This window comes from Chlorocebus sabaeus, chromosome 1 (genome assembly GCF_047675955.1).
Source record: "Chlorocebus sabaeus isolate Y175 chromosome 1, mChlSab1.0.hap1, whole genome shotgun sequence".
In the NCBI taxonomy this organism is placed as follows: domain Eukaryota; kingdom Metazoa; phylum Chordata; class Mammalia; order Primates; family Cercopithecidae; genus Chlorocebus; species Chlorocebus sabaeus.
This window is the reverse complement of record NC_132904.1, coordinates 64901656-64927789: the sequence shown is the minus strand read 5'-3', so window position 1 is coordinate 64927789 and position 26134 is coordinate 64901656.

The following is a 26134-nucleotide window of genomic DNA, read 5'->3' as shown; positions in this document are numbered from 1 at the left end:
CCCTCAATGCACTCCCAAATATCACTATGCAGATTCCAGGAGAAGAATGTTAGCAAACAGCTACTTGAACGGAAAGGTGGAACTCTGTGAGATGAACTCACAGATCACAATGCAGTTTCTCAGAACGCTTCTTTTCAATTTTTATCTGAAGATATTTCATTTTTCACTGTAGCCCTCAATGCGCTCCCAAATATCACTTTGCAGATTCCACCAGAAGAGTGTTAGGAAACAGCTTCATGAGCATGAAGGTGGAATTCTGTCAGAGGAATTCACAGATTAGAAAGAAATTTCTCAGAAAACTGCTTTCTTGTTTTTATCTGAGGATATTTCCTTTGGAGGTATATTTGAAGCAATTGAAAATATCAGGTCTTAGATTCCACTAAAACAGGACCAGCAAACAGCTCCACGAAATACAGCTGTAACTTAGTGAGCTCAATTCACACATCACAAAGCAGTTTCTCAGAAAGATTCTTTCTACTTTTTATCTGAAGATATTTCCTTTCTCACCGTAAGCTTTATTGGGCAAAGAAATATCCCATTGTAGATTCCAAGAAAACAGTGTTAGAAAACTGATCAATGAACAGAGAAGTGTAGCACTGTGAGTTGCATTCACAGGTCACAATGCAGTTTCTCAAAAGGCTTCTTCTCAGTTTTTATCTGAAGATATTTCCTTTTTCACTGTAGCCATCAATGCACTCCCAAATATCACTTAGCAGATTCCACGAGAAGAGGGTTAGCAAACAGCTACATGAACAGAAAGGTGAAACTCTGTGACATGAATTCAGAGTAAGAAAGACATTTCTCAGAGAACTTATTTCTCGTTTTTATGTGGCGATATTTCCTTGGGATGTATACTCTTCAAAGGGATCTGAAATATCCGTTCTCAGATTCCACAAAAACAGGACTAGCAAACAGTTCCACGAAATATAGCTGCAACTCAGTGAGTTGAATCCACACATCACAAAGCAGTTTCCCACAAAGCTTCTTTCTACTTTTTGTTTGAGTATATTTCCTTTGTCACCGCAAGCTTCTTTGTGCAAAGAAATATCCCATTGCAGATTTGAAGAAAAGAGAGTTAGCAAACTGATCAATGAAAAGAAATGTGTAACTCTGTGAAATGCATTTACATATCACAAAGCACTTTCTGAGAACGGTTCTTTCCAGGTTTCATCTGAAGATATTTCCTTTTTCACTGTAACCCTAAATGCTATCCCAAATATCATTTTGCAGATTCCAGAAGAGTGTTAGAAAAAGGCTACATGAACAGAAAGGTGGACGTCTGTGAAATATATTCGCAGATCACCTAGAAGTCCCTCAGAACGCTTCTATGCAGTTTTTATCAGAAGATATTTCCTTTTTCATTGTATCCCTCAATCTGCTCCCAAATATCATTTTGCAGATTCCACCAGAAGAGTGTCAGCAGACAGCTTCCTGCACAGGAAGGTGGAACTCTGTGAGATGAATTCACAGATCACAATGCAGTTTCTCAGAACAGTGCTTTTCAGTTTTTATCTGAAGATATTTCCTTTTTCACTGTAGCCCGCAATGGGCTCTCAAATATCACTTTACAGATTCAACGAGAAGTGTGTTAGCAAACAGCTACATGAAGAGAAAGGTGAAACTCTGTGAGATGAATTCAGAGATCAGAAAGTCATTTCTCAGAAAACTACTTTCTCGTTTTTATCTGGGGATATTTCCGTGTGTTGTACACTCTTCAAAGCGATCCGAAATAGCAGTACTCAGATTCCACAATAACAGGACTAGCAAACAGTTCCACGAAATACAGCTGTAACTCAGTGTTTGAGTTCACACATCACACGGCACCTTCTCAGAGAGATTCTTTCTACTTTTTATCTGAAGATATTTCCTTTGTCACTCTAAGCTTCATTGGGCAAAGAAAAATCCCACTGTAGATTTCAAGAAAACTGTGTTAGGAAACTGATCAATTAACAGAAAAGTGTAACTCTGTGAGTTGCATTCACGTGTCACAATGCAGTTTCTCAGAACGCTTCTTTTCAGTTTTCTGTGAAGATATTTCCTTTTTCATATAGCCATCAAAGCGCTCCAAAACACCACTTAGCAGATTTCACGAGAAGAGTGTTAGGAAACAGCTACAAGAACAGAAAGGTAGAACTCTGTGAGATGAATGCATAGGTCACTTAGAGGTTTCTCAGAACGCTTCCTTTCAGATTTTATCTGAAGATATTTCCTTTTTCACTGTATCCCTCAATGGGCTCCGAAATGTTACTTTACAGATTCCAGGAGAAGAGTGTTAGCAAACAGCCACATGAACAGAAAGGTGGAACTCTGTGACATGAATGCACAGGTCACATAGATGTTTCACAGAACGCTTCCTTTCAGTTTTTATCTGAAGATATTTCCTTTTTCACTGTAGCCATCAAAGCGCTCCCAAATAACACATTGCAGATTTCACGAGAAGAGTGTTACCAAACAACTACATGACCAGAAAGGTGGAACTCTTTGACATGAATGCATAGGTCACACAGAAGTTTCTCAGAAAGTTTCCTTTCAGTTTTTATCTGAAAATATTTCCTTTTTCAATGTAGCCCTCAATGCACTCTTAAATATCGCTTTGTAGATTCCAAGAGAAGAGTGTTAGCAAACAGCTACATGAACAGAAAGCTGAAACTTTGTGAGATGAACTCAGAGATCAAAAAGACATTTCTCAGAAATCTTCTTTCTCACTGTATTTCATGGACATGTTTTCTAGCCTTATTTCTGTGGAATCTGAGAACTGATATTTCGGATCCCTTTGAAGACTATAGGGCTAAAGGAAATATCCTCTGATAAAAATGAGAAAGAAGATTTCTGAGAAACTTCTTTGTGATCTGTGAATTCATCTCACAGGGTTACAGCTTTTCCCTCAAGAAGCCTTTCGCTAAGACTGTTCTAGTGGAATTTGCAAAGTGATATTTGGAAGCCCATGGAGGGCTATGGTGAAAAAGAAAATATCATCAGATAAAAACTGGAAAGAAGCTTTCTGAGAAAGTGCTTTGTGATGTGTGACTTCCACTCACTGAGTTACAGTGGTATTTCGTGGAGCTGTTTGTTAGCCTTATTTCTGTGGAATCTGAGAACTGATATTTTGGATCCCTTGAAGACTACAGGGCCAAAGGAAATAACCTCCAATAAAAATGAGAAAGAAGCTTTCTGAGAAACTTCTTTGTGATCTGTGAATTCATCTCACAGAGTTACAGCTTTCCCCTCAAGAAGCCGTTCGCTAAGACTTTTCTTGTGTAGCAAACAAGTATATGAACAGAATGATGAAACTCTGTGAAATGAATGCACAGGTCACATAGAAGTTCCTCAGAACGCTTCCTTTCAGTTTTTTTTTCTGAAGGTATTTCCTTTTTCACTGAAGCCCTCAATGTGCTCCCAACTATCACTTTGCAGATTCCACGAGAAGAGTGTTAGCAAACAGCTACATGAACAGAAAGGTGGAAATCTGTGAGATGAACTCAGAGGTCAGAAAGATATTTCTGAGAAATCTTCTTTCTCGTTTCTATCTGGGGCTATTTACTTTGGCTGTATACTTCTCCAAGCGATCCAAAATATCGGTTCTCTTATTCAACAAAAACTGGACGAGCAAACAGCTCCATGAAATACAGCTGTATCTCAGTGAGTTGAATTCGCACATTGCAAAGCAGTTTCCCAGAAAGTTTCTTTCTACTTTTTATCTGAAGATATTTCCTTTGTCACCATAAGCTTCATTGGACAAAGAAATTTCCCACTGCAGATTTCAAGAAAACTGTGTTAACAAATTGATCAATGAACAGAAAAGTGTAATTCTGTGAGTTGCATTCACAGGTCACAATGCAGTTTCTCAGAACACTTCTTTTCAGTTTGTATCTGAAGATACTTCCTTTTTCACTGTAGTCGTTGGTGTGCTCCCAAATATCACTTAGCAGATTTCACGAGAAGAGTGTTAGCAGACAGCTACTTGAACAGAAAGGTTGAACATGTGAGATGAATGCACAGTTCACATAGACGTTTTGCAGAACGCTTTCTTTCAGTTATTATCTGAAGATATTTGCCTTTTCACTGTAGCCCTCAATGGACTCCCAAATATCACTTAGCAGATTCCACGAGAAAAGTGTTAGCAAACAGCTACATCAACAGACACGTGGAACTCTGTGAGATGCATGCACAGGTCACACAGAAGTTTCTCAAAACCCTTCCTCTCAGTTTTTATCTGAAGATATTTCCTTTTTCACTGTAGACCTCAATGCGCTCCTTAATATCACTTTGCAGATTCCACGAGAAGAGTGTTAGCAAACAAATTTATGAACAGAATGATGGAACTCTGTGAAATGAATGCACAAGTCATATAGAAGTTCCTTAGAACGCTTCCTTTCAGTTTTTTTTCTTAAGTTATTTGCTTTTTCACTGAAGCCCTCAATGAGCTCCAAATTATCTCTTTGCAGATTCCACGAGAAGAGTGTTAGCAAACAGCTACATGAACAGAAAGGTAGAAGTCTGTGAGATGACTCAGGAGTCAAAAAGATATCTCTCAGAAATCTTCTTTCTCGTTTTTATCTGGGGCTATTTCCTTTGGCTGTATACTTCTCCAAGAGATCCGAAATACCATTTCTCAGATTCAACAAAAACTGGACTAGCAAGAGCTCCATGAAATACAGCTGTAACTCAGTGAGATGAATTCACACATCACCAAGCAATTTCTCAGAAAGTGTTGTTCTACTTTTCATCTGAAGATATTTCCTTTGTCAACATAAGCTTCATTGGGCAAAGAAATATCCCATTGCAGATTTCAAGAAAACTGTGTTAGTAAACTGATCTATGAACAGAAAAGTTTAACTCTGTGAGTTGCATTCACACTTCACAATGCAGTTTCTCAGAACGCTTCTTTTCAGTTTTTATTTGAAGGTATTTCCTTTTTCACTGTAACCGTCAATGCACTCCCAAATATCACTTAGCGGATTCTGCGAGAAGAGTGTTAGCAAACAGCTACATGAACAGAGAGGAGGAACTCGGTGAGATGAACTCACATAACACAAAGGCATTTCTTAGAAATCTTCTTTCATGTTTTTATCTGGGGATATTTCCTTTGGTGTATATTCCTCCTAGCGATCCAAAATATCACTTCTCAGATTGAACAAAAACTGTACTAGCAACAGTTCCATGAAATACAGCTGTAAGTCAGTTAGCAGAATTCACATATCACAAAACAGTTTCTCAGAAAGATTATTTCAACTTTTTATCTGAAGATATTTCCTTTATCACCATAAGCTTCGTTGAGCAAACAAATATCCCACTGAATATTTCCAGAAAACTGTGTTAGGACACTGATCAATGAACAGAAAAGTGTAACTCTGTGAGTTGCATTCACAGGTCACAATGCAGTTTCTCAAAAGGCTTCTTCTCAGTTTTTATCTGAAGATATTTCCTTTTTCACTGTAGCCGTCAATGCGCTCCCAAATATCACTTAGCAGATTCCACGAGAAGAGTGTTAGCAAACAGCTACATGAACAGAAATGTGGAACTCTGTGAGATGAATGTACAGATCACATAGAAGTTTCTCAGAATGATTCCTTTCAGTTTTTATCTGAAGACATTTCCTTTTTCACTGTAGCCCTCATTGCGCTCCCAAATATCACTTTGCAGATTCCACGAGAAGAGTGCTAACAAACAGCTACATGAACAGAAAGATTGAACTCTGTGAGGTGAACTCAGAGATCAGAAAGATATTTCTCAGAAATCTTCTCTCTCGTTTTTATCTGGGGATATTTCCTCTGGCTGTATACTCCTCCCAGCATTCTGAAATACTGGTTCACAGATTCAACAACAACTGGACTAACAAGCAGCTCCATGAAATTCATATGTAACTAAATGAGTTGAATTCACACATCACAAAACAGTTTCTCAGAAAGTTTCTTTCTACTTTTTTTCTGATGATATTTCGTGTCACCAAAAGTTTCATGTGGAAAGAAATATCCCTCTGCAGATTTCAAGAAAACTGTGTTAGGAAACTGATCAATGAACAAAAAAGTGTAACTCTGTGAGTTGCATTCACATGTCACAATGCATTTTCTCAGAACACTTCTTTTCAGTTTTTATGTGAAGATACTTCATTTTTCACTGTAGCACTCAATGTGCTCCGAAATCTCACACTGTAGATTCTATGAGAAGAGTGTTAGCAAACAGCTACATACACAGAAATGTGGAACTATGTGAGGTGAATGCACAGGTCACATAGAAGTTTCTCAGAATGCTTCCTTTCAGTTTTTATCTGAAGATAGTTCATTTTTCTCTGTAGTCCTCATTGCGCTCCCAAATATCACTATGCAGATTCCACGAGAAGAGTGTTAGAAAACAGCTACATGAACAGACACGTGGAACTCTGTGAGATGAACTCAGAGATCAGTAAGACATTTTTAAGAAATCTTCTTTCTCGTTGTTGTCCTGGGATAGTTCCTTTGGCTGTATACTCCTCCAAGTGATCCGAAATATCGGTTCTCAGATTCAACAAAAACTGGATTAGCAAACAGTACCATGAAATACAGCTGTAACTCAGTGAGTTGAATTCACACATCACAAAGCAGTTTCACAGAAAGTTTCTTTCTACTTTTTATCTGAAGATATTTCCTTTGTCACCATAAGCTTCATTGGGCAAAGGAATATCTCCCTGTAAATTTCAAGAAAACTGTGTTAGCAAACTGGTCAATGAACAGAAAAGTGCAACTCTGTGAGTTGCATTGACGGGTCTAATGCAGTTTCTCAGAACGCTTCTTTTCAGTTTTTATCAGAAGACATTTCCTTTGTCACTGTAGCTGTCAATGTGCTCCAAAATATCGCTTAGCAGAATCCACGAGAAGAGTGTTAGCAACAGCTATATGAACACAAAGGTGGAACTCTGTGACATGAATGCACAGGACAGGCCGGGTGCGGTGGCTCAAGCCTGTAATCCCAGCACTTTGGGAGGCCGAGACGGGCGAATCACGAGGTCAGGAGATCGAGACCATCCTGGCTAACATGGTGAAACCCCGTCTCTACTAAAAAATACAAAAAACTAGCCAGGCGAGGTGGTGGGCGCCCGTAGTCCCAGCTACTCGGGAGGCTGAGGCAGGAGAATGGCATAAACCCGGGAGGCGGAGCTTGCAGTGAGCTGAGATCTGGCCAATGCAATCCAGCCTGGGTGACAGAGCCAGACTCTGTCTCAAAAAAATAAAAAATAAAAATAAAATGAATGCACAGGACACATAGAAGATTATCAGAATGCTTCCTTTCAGTTTTTATCTGAAGATATTTCCTTTTTCACTGTAGCCCTCAATGCACTCCCAAATGTCACTTTGAAGATTCCATGAGAAGAGTTTTAGCAAACAGCTACATGAACAGAAAGGTGGAACTCTGTGAGATGAACTCAGAGATCAGAAAGACATTTCTCAGAAATCTTCTTCCTAGTTTTTATCTGGGGATATTTCTTTTAGCTATATACTCCTCCAAGTGATCCGAAATATCGGTTCTCAGATTCAACAAAAACAGGACTAGAAAACAGCTCCATGAAATACAGCTGTAACTCAGTGAGTTGAATTCACACATCACAAAGCAGTTTCTCAGAAAGCTTCTTTCTACTTTTTATCTGAAGATATTCCTTTGTCACCATAAGATTCATTGGGCAAAGAAAGATCCCACTGCAGATTTCAAGAAAACTGTTTTAGCAAAATGACTAATGAACAGAAAAGCATAACTCTGTGAGTTACATTCACAGGTCACAATACAGTGTCTCAGAACGCTTCCTTTCAGTATTTATCTGATGATATTTCCTTTTTCTCTGTAGCCGTCAATGCACTCCCAAATATCACTTTGCAGATTCCAGGAGAGGAGTGTTAGAAAAACAGCTACATGAACCGAGAGGTGTAACTATGTGAGGTGAAAGCACAGGTCACTTAGAAATTTCTCAGAACGCTTCCTTTCAGTTTTTATCTGAAGATATTTCCTTTTTCTCTGTAGCCCTCAATGCGCTCCCAAATATCACTTTACAGATTCCACGAGAAGAGTGTTAGCAAACAGTTACATCAACAGAAAGTTGGAGCTCTGTGACATGAATGCAAGGTCACATCGAAGTTTCTCAGAACACTTCCTGACTGTTTTTATCTGAAGATATTTCTCTTTTCACTGTAGCTCTCAATGTGCCCCCAAATGTCACTTTGCAGATTCCAAGAGAAGAGTGTTAGCAAACAGCTACATGAACAGAAAGGTGGGATTCTGTGAGGTGAATTCACAGGTCACATAGCAGTTTCTCAGAATGCTTCCTGACAGTTTTTATCTGAAGATATTTCCTTTTTAACTGTATCCTTCAATGCGCTCCCAAATGTCCCTATGCAGATTCCAGGAGAAGAGTGATAGCAAACAGCTACATGAACAGAAAGGTGGAACGCTGTGACACGAATGCACAAGACACATAGAAGTTTCTCAGAATGCTTTCTTTCAGTTTTTATCTAAAGATATTTTATTTTTAACTGTAGCCCTCAATGTGCTCAAATGTCACTTTCCAGATTCCAGGAGAAGAGTGTTAGCAAACAGCTACATGAACAGAAAGGTGAAACTCTGTGAGATGCACTCAGAGATCAGAAAGACATTTCTCAGAAATCTTCTTACTAGTTTTTATCTGGGGATATTCCCTTTGGCTGTATAGTCCTCAAAGTGATCCGAAATATCGGTTCTCAGATTCAACAAAAACTGAATGAGTAAACAGCTCCGTGAAATACAGCTGTAACTCAGTGAGTTGAATTCATACATCACAAAGCAGTTTCTAGGAAAACTTCTTTCTACTTTTCATCTAAAGATAATTTCTTTGTCACCACAAGCTTCATGGGGCAAAGAAATATCCCACTGCAGATTTCAAGAAAACTGTGTTAGACAACTGGTCAATGAACAGGAAAGTGTAACTCTGTGACTTGCATTCACACGTCACAATGCAGTTACTCAGAACGCTTCTTTAGAGTTTTAATCTGAAGATATTTCCGTTTACACTGTAGACGTCAATGGGCTACAAAATATCACTGAGCAGATTCCACGAGAAGAGTATTAGCAAACAGTTACATAAAGAGAAATGTGGAAGTCTGTGAGATGAATGCTGTCATCCCAGTGTACTTTCTCAGAAGGTTTCTTTTCAGTTTTTATCTGAAGATATTTCCATTGTCACCATAAGCTTCATTGGGAAAAGTAATATCCCACGTCAGATTTCAATAAAACTGTGTTAGCAAACTGATCAATGAAGAGAAAAGTGTAACTCTGTGAGTTGTTTCAGAGGTCACAATGCAGTTTCTCAGAATGCTTCTTCTCAGTTTTTATCTCAAGATATTTCCTTTTTCAGTGTAGCCATCAATGCGATCCCAAATATCATTTAGCAGATTCCAGGAGAAGAGTGTTAGTAAACAGCTACATGAAGAGAAAGGTGGAACTCTGTGAGATGAATGCGCAGGTCACATAGAACTTTCTCAGAAAGCTTCCTTTCAGATTTTATCTAAAGATACTTCCTTTTTCTCTGTAGCCCGCAATGCGCTCCCAAATATCACTTTGCAGGTTTTATGAGAAGAGTGTTAGCAAACAGCTACATGAACAGAAAGTTGGAACTCCATGAGATGAACTTAGAGATCAGAAAGACATTTCTCAGAAATCTTCCTTCTCATTTTTACCTTGGTATATTTCCTTTGGCTATATACTCCTCCAAGTGATCCGAAATATCGGTTCTCAGATTCAACGAAACCTGGACTAGCAAACAGCTCCATGAAATACAGCTGTTCCTCAGTGAGTTGAATTCACACATCACAAAGTAGTTTCTCAGAAAGCTTCTTTCTACTTTTCATCAGAAGATATTTCCTTTGTCACCATAAGCTTCATTGGGGAAAGATATATCCCACTGCAGATTTCAAGAAAGATGCATTAGCAAACTGATCAATGAACAGAAAAGTGTATCTCTGTGAGTTGCATTCACAGGTCACGATGAAATTTCTCTGAACCCTTCCTTTCAGTTTTTGTCTGAAGATATTCCCTTTTTCTCTGTATCCGTCAATGCGCTCCCAAATATCACTTAGCAGACTCCACGAGAAGAGTGTTAGCAAACAGCTACAGGAACAGAAAAGTGGAACTCTTTGAGATGAATGCACAGGTCACATAGAAGTTTCTGAGATTGCTTCCTTTCAGTTTTTATCTGAAGATATTTCCTTTTTCAATGTAGCCCTCTATGCACTCCCAAATATCACTTGCAGATTGCACGAGAAGAGTGTTAGCAAACAACTACATGAACAGAAAGTGAAACTCTGTGAGATGAACTCAGAGATCAGGAAGGCATTTCTCAGAAATCTCCTTTCTCCTTTTTATCTGGGGATATTTCCTTTGGCTGTATACTCCTCCAAGTGATCCGAAATATTGGGGTTCAGATTCAACAAAAACTGGACTAGCAAACAGCTCCAATAAATACAGCTGTAATTCAGTGAGTTGAATTAACAAAACACAAAGCAGTTTCTCAGAAAGCTTCATTCTACTTTTTATCTGAAGATATTTCCTTTGTCACCATAAGCTTCATTGGGCAAATTAATATTCGACTGCAGATTTCAAGAAAACTGAGTTAGCAAACTGATTAATGAACAGACAAGTGTAACTCTGTGAGTTGCATTCACAGGTCACAATGCAGTTTCTCAGAATGCTTCTTTTCAGTTTTTAGCTGAAGACATTTCCTTTTTCACTGTAGCCGTCAATGCCGTCCCAAATATCACTTAGCAGATTCCACGAAAAGGGTGTTAGCAAACAGCTACATGAACAGAAAGTGGAACTCTGTGAGATCAATGCACAGGTCACATAGAAGTTTCTCAGAACATTTCTTTTCAGATTTTATCTGAAGATATTTCCTTTTTCACTGTAGCCCTCAATGTGCTCCAAAATGTCACTTTGCAGATTCCAGGAGAGAGTGTTAGCAAACAGCTACATGAACAGAAAGGTGGAACTCTGTGAGTTGCATTCACAGGCCAAATGTAGTTTCTGAGTACGCTTCTTTTCATTTTTTATCTGAAGATATTTCCTTTTCACTGTAGCCATCAATGCGCTCCAAAACATCACTTAGCCGATTCCATGAGAAGAGAGCTAGCAAACAGCTACATGAACAGAATGGTGGAACTCTGTGAGACAAATGCACAGGTCACATAGAAGTTTCTCAGAACATTTCCTTTCAGATTTTATCTGAAGATATTTCATTTTTCACTGTAGCCCTCAATTCGCTCCAAAATGTCACTTTGCAGATTCCAGGAGAAGAGTGTTAGCAAACAGCTACATGAACAGAGAGGTGGAACTATGTGAGGTCAAAGCACAGGTCACATGGAAGTTTCTCAGGACGATTCCTTTCAATATTTATCTGAAGATATTTCCTTTTTCATTGTGGCCCTCGATGTGCTCCCAAATGTCACTTTGCAGATTCCAGGAGAAGAACTGTTAGCAAACAGCTACATGAACATAAAGGTGGAACTCTGGGAGATGTATGCACAGGTCACATAGAAGTTTCTCAGAATGTTTCCTTTCAGTTTTTATCTTAAGATATTTCCTTTTTCTCTGTAGCCCTCAATGGGCTCCCAAATAACTCTGTGCAGATTCCACGACAAGAGTGTTAGCAAACAGCTACATGAACAGAAAGGTGGAACTCTGTGACATGAAGGCACAGGTGACAAAGAAGTTTCTCATAACTCTTCCTTTCAGTTTTTATCTGAAGATAATTCTTTTTTCACTGTAGCCCTCAAGGCACTCCCAAGTGTCACTTTGCAGATTCCAGGAGAAGAGTGTTAGCAAACAGCTACATGAATAGAAAGTTGGAACTCAGTGAGGTGAATGCACAGGTCACATAGAAGTTTCTCAGAAAGCTTCCTTTCAGTTTTTATCTTAAGATATTTCCTTTTTCTCTGCAACCCTCATTGTGCTCCCAAATATCACTTTGCAGGTTCCGCGAGAAGAGTGTTAGCAAACAGTTAAATGGACAGAAAATTGGAACTCTGTGAGATGAACTCAGAGATCAGAAAGACATTTCTCAGAAATCTTCTTTCTCGTTTTTATCTGGGGATATTTCCTTTGGCTGTATACTCCTCGAAGTGATCCGAAATATCGGTTCTCAAATTCATCAAAAACTGGACTAGCAAACAGCTCCATGAAACACAGATGTAACTCAGTGAGTTGAATTCATACATCACAAAGCAGTTTCTCTGAAAGCTTCTATCTCCTTTTATCTGAAGATGTTTCCTTTGTCACCCGAAGCTGCATTGGGCAAAAAATATCCCACTGCAGATTCCAAGAAAACTGTGTTAGCATACTGATCAATGAACACAAAAGTGTAACTCTATGAGTTGCATTCATAGGTCACAATGCAGTTTCTCAAAACGCTTCTTTTCAGTTTTTATTTGAAGACAAATCCTTTTTCACTGTAGCCGTCAATGTGCTCCCCAATATGACTTAGCAGATTCCACGAGAAGGGTGTTAGCAAACAACTACATGAACACAAAGGTGGAACTCTGTGAGATGAACTCAGAGATCAGAAAGACATTTCTCTGAAATCTTCTTTCTCTTTTTTAACTGGAGATATTTCCTTTGGCAGTATACCCCTCCTAGTGATCCGAAATATTGGTTCTCAGATTCAACAAAAACTGGACTAGCAAGCAGCTCCATGAAATACAGCTGTAACTCAGTGAGTTGAATTCAGTCACCACAAAGCAGTTTCTCAGAAAGCTTCTACTTCGTATCTGAAGATATTTCCTTTGTCACCATAAGCTTCATTGGGCAAAGAAATATCCCACTGCAGATATCAAGAAAACTGTGTTAGCAAATTGATCAATGAACAGAAAAGTGTAACTCTGTGAGATGCATTCACAGGTCACAATGCAGTTTCTCAGAACGCTTCCTTTCAGTTTTTATCTGAAGACATTTCCTTTTTCACTGTAGCCCTCAATGCCCTAGAAAATGTCACTGAGCAGATTCCACGAGAAGAGTGTTAGCAAACAGCTACATGAATCGAAAGGTGGAACTCTGTGACATGAATACACAGGTTACATAGAAGTTTCTCAGAACACTTCCTTTCAGTTTTTTTCTGAGGATATTTCCTTTTTCACTGCAGCCCTTAATGCACTCCCGAATCTCACTTTGCAGATTCCAGGAGAAGAGTGTTAGCAAACAGCTTCATGATCAGAAAGGTGGAACTCTGTGAGATGAACTCAGAGATCAGAAAGCCATTTCTCAGAAATCTTCTTTTTCGTTTTTATCCCACTTCAGTGGGATATTTCATTTCCCAATGAAGCTTATGGTAACAAGGGAAATATCTTCAGATAAAAAGTAGAAAAAAGCTTTCTGAGAAACTGCTTTGTGATGTGTGAATTCAACTCACTGAGTTACAGTTGTATTTCATGGAGCTGTTTTCTAGTCCAGTTTTTGTTGAATATGAGAACCGATATTTCGGAACACTTGGAGGAGTATACAGCCAAACGAAATATCCCCAGATAAAAACGAGAAAGAAGATTTCTGAGAAATGTCTTTCTGATCTCTGAGATCATCTCACAGAGTTCCAGCTTTCTGTTCATGTAGCTGTTTGCTAACACTCTTCTCGTGGAATCTGCTAAGTGATATTTGAGAGCGCATTGATGGCTACAGTGACAAAGGAAATGTCTTCAGATAAAAACTGAAAAGAAGCATCCTGAAAACCTGCATTTTGACCTGTGAAGGCAACTCACAAAGTTACACTCTTCTGTTCATTGATCAGTTTACTAACACAGTTTTCTTCAAAACAGCAGTGGGATATTTGTTTTCCCTATGAAGCTAATGGTGACAAAGGAAATATTTTCAGGTAAAAAGTAGAAAGAAGCTTTCTGAGAAACTGCTTTGTGATGTGTGAATTCCACTCACTGAGTTACAGCTGTTTTCATGGAGCTGTTTGCTAGTCCAGTTTTTGTTGAATCTGAGAACCTATATTTCCGATCACTTGGAGGAGTATACAGCCAAATGAAATATCCCCAGATAAGAACGAGAAAGAAGATTTCAGAGAAATGTATTTCTGATCTCTGAGTTCATCTCACAGAGTTCCACCTTTCTGTTCATGTAGCTGTTTGCTAACACTCTTCCCGTGTAATTTGCAAAGTGATATTTAGGAGCGCATTGATGGCTACAGTGAAAAAGGAAATATCTTCAGATAAAAACTGAAAAGAAGCGTTCTGAAAAACTTCTCCGTAACCTTCGAATTCATCCCACAGCATTCCGCCTTTCCGTTCTTGTAGCTGTTTGCTAACACTCTTCTCGTGGAATCTGCTGAATGATATTTGGGAGCGCATTGACGGCTACAGTGAAAAAGGAAATATCTTCAGATCAAAACTGAAAGGAAGCTTTCTGAGAAACTTCTATGTGACCTGTGTATTCATCTCACAGAGTTCCACCCTTCTGTTCATGCAGCTGTTTGCTAACACTCTTCTCCTGTAATCTGTAAAGTCATATTTGGGAGCGCATGGAAGGCCACAGTAAAAAAGGAAATATCTTAAGATAAAAACTGAAAGGAAGCCTTCTGAGAAACTTTTATGTGACCTGTGCATTCATCTCCCAGTATTCCACCTTATGTTCATATATCTGTTTGCTAACACTCTTCTCGTGGAATCTGCTAAGTGATATTTGGGAGCGCATTGAGGTCTACAGTGAAAAAGGAAATATCTTCAGAGAAATACTGAAAGGAAGCATTCTGAGAAACGTCTATATGACCTGTGCATTCATCTCACAGAGTTCCACCTTTCTGTTCATGTAGCTGTTTGCTAACACTCTTCTCATGGAATCTGGTAAGTGATATTTGAGAACGCATGGAGGGTTACAGTGAAAAAGGACATATCTTCAGAGAAAAACTGAAAGGAAGCGTTCTGAGAAACCTTTAAGTGGCCTATGCATTCATCTCACAGAGTTCCACCTTTCTGTTCTTTTAGCTGTTTCCAAATACTCTTCTCATAAAATCTGCTAAGTGGTGTTTTGCAGCACTTTGATGTCTACATGAAAAAGCAAATATCTTCAGCAAAAAACTGAAAAGAAGCATTATGAGAAATTGCATTGTGATGCATGAATGCAATTCACAGAGTTACACTTTTCTGTTAATTGATCAGTTTGCTAACACAGTTTTCTTGAAATCTGCAGTGGGATTTTTCTTTGCCCAATGAAGCTTAGAGTGACAAAGGAAATATCTTCAGATAAAAAGTAGAAAGAATCTCTCTGAGAAACTGCTCTGTGATGTGTGAATTCAACTCACTGAGTTACAGCTGTATTTCGTGGAACTGTTTGTTAGTCCTGTTATTTGGAATCTGAGAACTGCTATTTTGGATTGCTTTGAAGAGTATACAGCCCAAGGAAATATCCCCAGATAAAAATGAGAAAGTAGTTTTCTGAAAAATGACTTTGTGATCTCTGAATTTTTCTCACAGAGTTTCACCTTTCTCTTCATGTAGCTGTTTCCTAACACACTTCTCGTGGAATCTGCAAAGTGATATTTGGGAGCCCATTGCGGGCTACAGTGAAAAAGGAAATATCTTCAGATAAAAACTGAAAAGAAGCGTTTGAGAAACTGCATTGTGACATTCAATGCAACTTACAGAGTTACACTTTTCTGTTCATTGATCAGTTTGCTAACAAAGTATTCTTGAAATCTGCAGTGGGATATTTCTTTAGCCAATGAAACTAATGGTGACAAAGGAAATATCTTCAGATAAAAAGTAGAAAGAAGCTTTCTGAGAAACTGCTTTGGAATGTGTGAATTCAACTCACTAGGTTACAGCTGTATTTCATGGAGCTGTTTGCCAGTCCAGTTTTTTTGAATCTGAGATCCGATATTTCGGATCACTTGCAGGAGTATACAGCCAAAGGAAATATACCCAGATAAAAACGAGAAAGAAAATTTCTGAGCAATGTCTTTCTGATCTCTGAGTTCATCTCACACAGTTCCAACTTTATGTTCATGTAGCTGTTTGCTGACATTCTTCTCGTGGTATCCGCAAAGTTATTTTTGGAAGCGTTTTGAGTGCTACAGGGAAAAAGGAAATATCTTCAGATAAAAACTGAAAGGAAGCATTCTGAGAAACTTCTATGTGACCTGTACATTCATGTCACAGTGTTCCACCTTTCTGTTCATGTAGCTGTTTGCTAATACTCTTCTTGTAGAATCTACTAAGTGATATTTAGGAGCCCTTTGACGGCTACAGTGAAAAAGGAAATGTCTTCAGATAAAAACTGAAAGGAAGCGTTCTGAGAAACTGCATTGTGACCTCTGAATGCAACTCACAGTTACACTTTTCTGTACATTGGTCAACTTGCTAACAGTTTTCTTGAAATCTGCAGTGGGATATTTCTTTGCCCAATGAAGCTTTTGGTGACAAAGGAAATATCTTCAGATAAAAAGGAGAAAGAAGCTTTCTGAAAAACTGCTTTGGGATGTGTGAATTCAACTCACTGAGTTACAACTGTGTTACATGGAGCTGTTTGCTAGTTCACTTTTTGTTGCATCTGATAACCGATATTTAAAATTGCTTGGAGCAGTATACAGCCAAAGGAAATATCCCTAATAAAAACGAGAAAGAAGACTTCTGAGAAATGTCTTTCAGCTATCTGAGTTCATCTCACAGAGTTCCACCTTTCTGCTCATGTAGCTGTTTTTCTAACATTCTTCTCCTGGAATCTGCAAAGTGATATTTGGGAGCGCATTGAGGGCTACAGTGAAAAAGGAAATGTCTTCAGATAAATACTGAAAGGAAGCGTTCTGAGACACTGCATTGTGACCTGTGAATGCAACTCACAGAGTTACACTTTTCTTTTTTTTGGTCAGTTTGCTAACACAGTTTTCTTGAAATCTGCAATGGGATTTTTTTTTTGCCCAATGAAGCATATGGTGACAAAGGAAATATCTTCAGATGAAAAATAGAACTGAGTTTCTGAGAGACTGCTTTGTGATGTGTGAATTCAATTCACTGAGTTACAGCTGAATTTCATGAAGCTGTTTGCTAGTCTAGTTTTTGTTGAATCTGAGAACCGATATATCGGATAACTTGGAGGAGTATACAGCTAAAGGAAATATTCCCACAGAAAAATAAGAAGGAAGATTTCTGAGAAATGCCTTTCTGATCTCTGAGTTCATCACACAGAGTTCCAACTTTCTGTTCATGTAGCTGTTTGCTAACACTCTTCTCGTGGAATATGCAAAGTGATATTTGGGAGCACATTGAGGGCTACAGAGAAAAACGAAATATCTTCAGAAAAAAATTGAAAGGAAACGTTTTGAGAAACTTCTATGTGACCTGTGCATTCACCTCACAGAGTTCCACCTTTCTGTTCATGTAGCTGTTTGCTAACACTCTTCTTGTGGAATCTGCTAAGTGATATTTGGCAGTGCATTGACGGCTACAGTGAAAAAGGAAATGTCTCCAGATAAAAACTGAAAAGAAGCGTTCTGAGAAACTGCATTGTAACCTCTGAATGCAAATCATAGAGTTAGACTTTTCTGTTCATTTTTCAGTTTGCTAACACAGTTTTCTTGAAATCTGCAGGGGGATATTTCTTTGTCCAATGAAGCTTATGGTGACAAAGGAAATATCTTCGGATGAAAAATAGAAAAAAGCATTCTGAGAAACTGCTTTGTGATATGTGAATTCAACTCACTGAGTTACAGTTGTATTTCGTGGAGCTGTTTGCTATTCCAGTTATTGTTGAATCTGAGAACCGTGAATTCGGATCACTTGGAGGAGTATACAGTCAAAGGAAATATCCCCAGATAAAAACGAGAAAGAAGATTTCTGAGAAATGTCTTTCTGATCTCTGAGATCATCTCACAGAGTTCCAGCTTTCTGTTCATGTAGCTGTTTGCTAACACTCTTCTCGTGGAATCTGCTAAGTGTTATTTGGGAGCACATTGAGGGCTACAGAGAAAAAGGAAGTATCTTCAGATAAAAACTGAAAGGAAGCGTTCTGAGAAACCTGTGCATGCATGTCACAGAGTTCCACCTTTCTGTTCATGCAACTGTTTGCTAACACTCTTCTCGTGGAATCTGCTAAGTGATATGGGAAGCGCATTGACGGCTACAGTGAAAAAGGAAATGTCTTCAGATAAAAAATGAATAGAACTGTTCTGAGAAACTGCATTGTGTCCCATAAATGCAACTCATAGAGTTACACTTTTCTGTTCATTGACCTGTTTGTTAACACATGTTTCTGGAAAACTGCAGGGGGATATTTCTTTGCCCAATGAAGCTTATGGTGACAAAGGAAATATGTCAGATAAAAAGTAGAAAAAAGCTTTCTGAGAAACTACTTTGTGATGTGTGAATTCAACTCACTGAGTTATGGCTCTATTTCTTAGAGCTGTTTGCTAGTCCAGTTTTTGTTGAATCTGAGATCTGATATTTCAGATCACTTGGAGGAGTATACAGCCAAAGTAATTATCCCCAGTTGAAAACGAGAAGGAAGTTTTCTAAGAAATGTCTTTTTGATCTCTGAGTTCATCTCACAGACTTCCACCTTTCTGTTCATGTAGCTGTTTTCTAACACTCTTCTCGTGGAATCTGCAAAGTGATATTTGGGAGCGCATTGAGGGCTACAGAGAAAAAGGAAATATATTCAGATAAAAACTGAAACGAAGCGTTCTGCATAAATTCTAAGTGTGCTGTGCATTCACCTCACAGACTTCCACATTTCTTTTCATGTATCTGTAGGCTAAAACTCTTCTCCACCAATCTGGAAAGTAACATTTGGGAGCGCATCGAGGGCTACATTGAAAAATGAAATATCTTCACATAAAAACTGAAAGGAAGTGTTCTGAGAAACGTCTATGTGACCTGTGCATTCACGTCACAGAGTTCCACATTTCTGTTCATGTAGCTGTTTGCTAACACTCTTCTCATGGAATCTGCTAAGTGATATTTGGGAGCACATTGACGGCTACAGTGACAAAGGAAATGTCTTCAGATAAAAACTGAAAAGAAGCGTTCTGAGAAACTGCATTGTAACCTGTGAATGCAACTCATAGAGTGACACTTTTTTGTTCATTTTTCAGTTTGCTAACACAGTTTTCTTGAAATCTGCTGGTGGACATTTCTTTGCCCATTAAAGCTATGGTGACAAAGGAAATATCTTCAGATGAAAAATAGAAAGAGGCTTTCTCAGAAACTGCTTTGTAATTTGTGAATTCAACTCACTGAGTTACAGCTGTATTTCATGGAGCTGTTTCCTAGTCCAGTTTTTGTTGAATCTGAGAACAGATATTTCGGAACACTTGGAGGAGTATACAGCCAAAGGAAATATCCCCAGATAAAAACGAGAAAGAAGATTTCTGAGAAATGTCTTTCTGATCTCTGAGTTCATCTCACAGAGTTCCACCTTTCTGTTCCTGTGGCTGTTTGCGAACACTCTTCTCGTGGAATGTGCAAAGTGATATTTGGGAGCGCATTGAGTGCTACAGAGAAAAAGGAAATATCTTCAGATAAAAACTGAAAGGAAGCGTTGAGAGAAACTTCTATGTGACCTGTGCATTCATGTGACAGATTTCCACCTTTCTATTCATGTAGCTGTTTGCTAACACTCTTCTCGTGGAATCTGCTAAGTGATATTTGGGACCACAGTGACGGCTACAGTGACAAAGGAAATGTCTTCAGATAAAAACTGAATAGAACTCTTCTGAGAAACTGCATTGTGACCTGTAAATGCAACTCATGGAGTTACACTTTTCTGTTCATTGACCAGTTTGCTAAAACAGGTTTCTTGAAATCTGCAGGGAGATATTTCTTTGCCCAGTGAAGCTTATGGTGACAAAGGAAATATTTTCAGATAAAAAGTAGAAAAAAGCGTTCTGAGAAACTGCTTTGTGATGTGTGAATTCAATTCATTGAGTTACGGCTTTATTTCATAGAGCTGTTTGCTTGTACAGTTTTTGTTCAATCTGAGATCCGATATTTTGGATCACTTGGAGGAGTATACAGCCAAAGGAATTATCCCCAGTTGAAAATGAGAAAGAAGATTTCTGAGAAATATCTTTCTGATCTCGGAGTTCATCTCACAGACTTCCACCTTTCTGTTCATGTAGCTGTTTGCTAACAGACTTCTCATGGAATCTGCAAAGTGATCTTTGCAAGTGCATTGAGGGCTACAGAGAAAAAGGAAATATCTTCAGATAAAAACTGAAAGGAAGCATTCTGGGAAACTTCGATATGACGTGTGCATTCATGTCACAGAGTTCCACTTTGTGTTCATGCAGCTGTTTGCTAACATTTTCTCGTTGAAACTGCTAAGTGATATGGGAAGTGCATTGACAGCTACAGTGAAAAAGGGAATATCTTCAGATAAAAACTGAATAGAAGCGTTCTGAGAAACTTATATGTGACCTGTGCATTCATGTGACAGATTTCCACCTTTCTGTTCATGTAGCTGTTTGCTAACACTCTTCTACTGGAATCTGCAAAGTGAAATTTGGGAGCACATTGAGGGCTACAGTGAAAAAGGAAATATCTTCAGATAAAAACTGAAAGGAAGCATTTTGAGAAACTTCCATGTGACGTGTGCATTCACCTCACAGAGTTCCACCTTTCTGTTCATGCAGCTGTTTGCTAACGCTCTTCTCGTGGAATCTGCTAAGTGATATTTGGGAGCACATTGATGGCTACATTGAAAAAGGAAATGTCTTCAGATAAAAACTGAAAAGACGCATTCTGAGAAACAGCATTGTGACGTGTGAGACACTCAAAGAGTTATATTTTTCTGTTCATTGATCAGTTTTCTAACACAGCTTTCTTGAAATCTGCAGTGGAATATTTCTTTGCCCAATGAAGCTTATGGTGACAAAGGAAATATCTTCAGATAAAAAGCAGAAAGATGCTTTCTGAGAAACTGCTTTGTGATGTGTGAATTCAACTCACTGAGTTACAGCTGTATTTCATGGATCTATTTGGTAGTCCATTTTTTGTTGAGTCTGAGAACCGATATTTCTGATCACTTGGAGGAGTATACAGTCAACGGAAATACCCCGAGATAAAAACGAAAAAGAAGATTTCTGAGAAATGTCTTTCTGATCTCTGAGTTCATCTCACAGAGTTCCAACATTCTTTCATGTAGCTGTTTGCTAACACTCTTCTCGTGGAATCTGCAAAGTGACTTTTGGGGGCGCATTGAGGGCTACAGTGAAAAAGGAAATATCTTCATATAAAAACTGAAAGGAAGAGTTCTGAGAAACTTCTATGTGACTGGTGCATTAACCTCACAGAGTTCCACCTTTCTGTTCATGTAGCTGGTTGCTAGCACACTTCCCATGGAATCTGCAAAGTGATATTTGGGAGCGCATTGAGGGCTACAGAGAAAAAGGAAATATCTTCTGATAAAAACTGAAAGGAAGCGTTCTGAGAAACTTCTATGTTACCTGTGCATTCATCTCTCAGAGTTCCACCCTTCTGTTCATGTAGCTGTTTGCTAACACTCTTCTCCTGGAATCTGCAAAATGATATTTGGGATCGCGTTGAGGGCTACAGTGAAAAAGGAAATATCTTCACATTGAAACTGAAAGGAAGCATTCTGAGAAACTTCCATGTGACCTGTTTATTCATGTCACAGAGTTCCAACTTCCTGTTCATATAGCTGTTTGCTAACCCTCTTCTCATGGAAACTGCTAAGTGATATTTGGAGCACTTTTACAGCTACAGTGAAAAAGGAAATGTCTTCTGATAAGAACTGAAAGGAAGCGTTCTGTGAAACTACATTGTGAGCTATGAATGCAACTCATAGAGTTACACTTTTCTTTTCATTGATCAGTTTGCTAACACAGTTTTCTTGAAATTTGCAGGGGGATATTTCTTTGTCCAATGAAGTTTATGTTGACAACGGAAATATCTTCAGATAAAAAGCAGAAAGAAGCTTTCTGAGAAACTGCTTTGTGATGTGTGAATTCAACTCACTGAGTTACAGCTATATTTCTTGGAGCTGTTGCTAGTCCAGTTTCTGTTAAATCTGACAACTGATATTTCGGAACCCTTCTAGGAGTATACAGCCAAAGGAAATATCCTCAGATAAAAACGTGAAAGAAGATTTCTGAGAAATGTCTTTCTGATCTCTGAGTTCATCTCACAGAGTTCCAACATTCTTTCATGTAGCTGTTTGGGAACACTCTTCTCGTGGAATCTGCAAAGTGACTTTTGGGAGCGCATTGAGGGCTACAGTGAAAAAGGAAATATCTTCATATAAAAACTGAAAGGAAGCGTTCTGAGAAACTTCTATGTGACTGGTGCATTAACCTCACAGAGTTCCACCTTTCTGTTCATGTAGCTGTTTGCTAATACTCTTAACGTGGAAACTGCAAAGTGACTCTTGGGAGAGCATTGAGGGCTACACTGAAAAAGGAAATATCTTGAGATAAAAACTGAAAAGAAGCGTTCTGAGAAAGTGCATAGTGCTGAGTGAATGCAACTCACAGAGCTACACTTTACTGTTCATTTATCAGTTTGCTAACACAGTTTTCTTGAAATCTGCAGGGGGATATTTCTTTGCCCAATAAAGCTTATGGTGACAAAGGAAATATCTTCAGATGAAAAGTAGAAAGAAGCTTTCTGAGAAACTGCTTTGTGATATGTGAATTCTACTCACTGAGTTACAGCTGTATTTCATGGATCTGTTTGCTAGTCCACTTTTTGTTGAATCTGAGAACCGATATTTCGGATCACTTGGAGGAATATACAGCCAAAGGAAATATCCCCAGATAAAACGAGAAAGAAGAGTTCTGAGAAATGTCTTCCTGATCTCTGAGTTCATCTCACAGAGTTCCACCTTTCTGTTCATGTAGCTGATTGCTAACACTCTTTTCGTGGAATCTGTAAAGTGTTATTTGGGAGCAAATTGAGGGCTACAGAGAAAAAGGAAATATCTTCAGATAAAAACTGTAAGGAAGCGTTCTGAGAATCTTCTATGTGACCTGTGCATTCATGTCACAGAGTTCCACCTTTCAGTTCATGTAGCTGTTTGCTAACACTCTTCTCATGGAATCTGCAAAGTGACATTTGGGAGCACATTGATGGCTATAGTGAAAAAGGAAATATCTTCAGACAAAAACTGAAAGGAAGCGTTCTGAGAAACTTCTGTGTGACCTGTGCATTCACCTCACAGAGTTCCAGCTTTCTGTTCATGTAGCTGTTTGCTAACACTCTTCTCGTGAAATCTGCTACGTGTTATTTGGGAGCGTGTTGATGGCTACAGTGAAAAGGGAAATGTCTTGAGATAAAAACTGAAAGGAAGCGTTTTGAGAAACTTCTATATGACCTGTGCATTCACCTCACAGAGTTCCACCTTTCTGTTCATTGATCAGTTTGCTAACACAATTTTTTTGATATCTGCATGGGAATATTTCTTTGCCCAATGAACCTTATGGTGACAAAGGAAATATATTCTGATAAAAAATAGAAAGAATGTTTCTGAGAAACTCTTTTGTGATGTGTGAATTCAACTCACTGAGTTACAGCTCTATTTCATGGAGCTGTCTGCTATTCCAGTTTCTGTTGAATCTGAGAACCGATATTTCCAATCACTTGGAGGGGTATACAGGAAAAGGAAATATCCCTAGATAAAAATGAAAAAGAAGATTTCCGAGAAATATTTTTCTGATCTCTGAGTTCACCTCACAGAGTTCCACCTTTCTGTTCATGTAGCTAAAACTAACACTCTTCTCCTGGAATCTGCTAAGTGACATTTTGGAGTGCATTGAGGGCTATAGTGAAAAAGGAAATATCTTCAGATGAAAACTGAAAGGAAGCTTTCTGCGAAACTTCTTTGTGTCCTGTGCATTCATGTCACAGAATTCCACATTTCTGTTCATGTAGCTGTTTGCTAACATTCTTCTCGAGGATTCTGGTAAGTGATATTTGGGAGCGCATTGACGACTACAGTGAAAAAGGAAATGTCTTCAGGTAAAAACTGAAAGGAAGCGTTCTGAGAAACTGTATTGTGACCTGTGAATGCAACTCATAGAGTTACACTTTTCTGTTCATTGATCAGTTTGCTAACACAGTTTTCTTGAAATCTGCAGTGGAATATTTCTTTTCCCAATGAAGCTTATGGGGACAAAGGAAATATCTTCGGAAAGAAATAGATAGAAGCTTTCTGAGAAACTGCTTTGTGATGTGTGAATTCAACTCACTGAGTTACAGCTATATTTCATGGAGTTGTTTCCTAGTCCAGTTTTTGTTGAATCTGAAGTTCATCTCACAGAGTTCCACCTTTCTGTTCATGTAGCTGCTTGCTAAAACTCTACTCGTGGAATTTGCAAAGTGATATTTGGGAGCGCATTGAGGGCTACAGAGAAAAAGGAAATATCTTCAAATCAAAACTGAAAGGAAGCGTTCTGAGAAATTTCTTTATGACCTGTGCATTCACCTCACAGTGTTCCACCTTTCTGTTCATGCAACTGTTTGCTAACACTCTTCTCGTGGAATCTACAAAGTGACATTTGGGAGTGCATTGATGGCTGCAGTGAAAAAGGAAATATCTTCAGATAAAAACTGAAAGAAAGTGTTCTGAGAAACTACTATGTGACCTGTGCATTCATGTCGCAGAATTCCACATTTCTGTTCATGTGGCTGTTTGCTAGCACTTTTCTCATGGAATCTGCAAAGTGACATTTGGGAGCGCAGTGAAGGTGACAGTGACAAAGAAAATGTCTTTGTATAAAAACTGAAAAGAAGTGTTCTGAGAAACTGCATTGTGACCTGTAAATGCAACTCATAGAGTTACAGTTTTCTGTTCATTGATTAGTTTGCTAACACACTTTTCTTGAAATCTGCAGTGGGATATTTCTTTGCCCAATGAAGCTTGTGGTGACAAAGGAAATATCTTCAGATAAAAAATAGAAAGAAGCTTTCTAAGAAACTGTTTTGTGATGTGTGAATTCAACTCAGTGAGTTACAGCTGTATTTAATGGAGCTGTTTGCTAGTCCAGTGTTATCTGAGAACCGATATTTTGGACCATTTGGAGGATTATACAGGCAAAGGAAATATCCCTAGATAAAAACGAAAAAGAAGATTTTTGAGAAATGCCTTTCTGATGTCTGAGTTCATCTCACAGAGTTCGACCTCTCTGTTCATGAAGCTGTTTGCTAACACTCTCCTCCTGGAATCTGCAAAGTGACATTTGGGAGCGCATTGATGGCTATAGTGAAATAGGAAATATCTTCAGACAAAAACTGAAAGGAAGCGTTCTGAGAAACTACTATGTGACCTGTGTATTCATGTCACAGAGTTTCACCTTTCTGTTCATGTAGCTGTTTGCTAACAGTTCTTCTTCTGGAATCTGCAAGGTGACATTTGGGAGTGCTTTGAGGGCTACAGAGAAAAAGGAAATATCTTCAGATAAAAACTGAAAGGAAGCGATCTGAGAAACTTCTACATGACCTGTGCATTCACCACACAGAGTTCCACCTTCTGTTCATGTAGCTGTTTGCTAACACTCTTTTCCTGGAATCCGCAAAGTGACGTTTGGGAGCACATTGAGGGCCACAGTGAAAAAGGAAATATCTTCATATAAAAACTGAAAGAAAACGTTCTGAAAAACTTCTATGCAACTTGTGCATTCACCTCACAGAGTTTTACCTTTCTGTTCCTGTAGCTGAAAGTAACACTCTTCTCCTGGAAACTGCAAAGTGACATTTTGGAGTGCATTGAGGGCACAGTGAAAAAGAAAATATCTTGATATGAAAACTGAAAGGAAGCATTCTGAGAAACTTCTATGTGTCCTGTGCATTCATGTCACAGAATACCACTTTTCTGTTCATGTAGTTGTTTGCTAACATTCTTCTGGAAGAATCTGCTAAGTGATATTTGGGAGCGCATTGACAGCTACAGTGGAAAAGGAAATGTCTTCAGATAAAAACTGAAAGGAAGCGTTCTGAGAAACTGCATTGTGACCTGTGAATGCAACTCATAGAGTTACACTTTTCTGTTCATTGATCATTTTGCTAACACAGTTTTCTTGAAATCTGCAGTGGGATATTTCTTTGCCCAGTGAAGCTTACAGTGACAAAGAAATATCTTCGGAAAAAAATAGAAAGAAGCTTTCTGAGAAACTGCTTTGTGATGTGTGAATTCAACTCACTGA